The sequence below is a fragment of the Penaeus monodon genome, chromosome 31 (assembly GCF_015228065.2).
Source record: "Penaeus monodon isolate SGIC_2016 chromosome 31, NSTDA_Pmon_1, whole genome shotgun sequence".
Taxonomy (NCBI): Eukaryota; Metazoa; Arthropoda; class Malacostraca; order Decapoda; family Penaeidae; genus Penaeus; species Penaeus monodon.
The window spans coordinates 10,013,737-10,014,158 of NC_051416.1; the positions used below are offsets into that span (position 1 = coordinate 10,013,737).

At 31.0% G+C, this 422-nt stretch overlaps 1 protein-coding gene across 1 annotated transcript in view; it reads right to left on the bottom strand.

The window, feature by feature from the left end:
• Positions 1 to 422, bottom strand: part of LOC119592883 (carbohydrate sulfotransferase 10-like) — an 18,610-nt gene that overhangs the window by 11,959 nt on the left and 6,229 nt on the right. The gene's annotated exons all lie outside the window — the stretch shown is intronic.

Consider the following 422-nt stretch of genomic DNA (forward strand, 5'->3'; position numbering starts at 1 on the left):
CTAAAAACATTCACGAAATATCACCGGCATATTCTCAGAATGAAACATTAGTATGACTGATATAAACTACTTGCAACATCTGTGCAATTGATATATATGCCTTTGAATGGCTAAGGGACGCACTTTGGGTCTCAGCAATGAAACTGTAAATATGTGGTTAAAATCAAGGAAAAAAACGTTAGTATATATTGTTAATTGTTAATTATTTTGAACAATTCAACATAAGTACTTTCAGATCAGTAAAACATTCAATATCAAAGAATAATGGTAGGGAAAATATTACTTTTGAGAAAGAAGAAAAACAAATACGTGTCGTAATCAATTATATAGTATATATGGGGTGACTAGACTTCAACGCCGATGTAGATAGTGACCAAGTAATTATATTAGCCAGTGTGATAAAAGACGAAACTAAGCTAAAC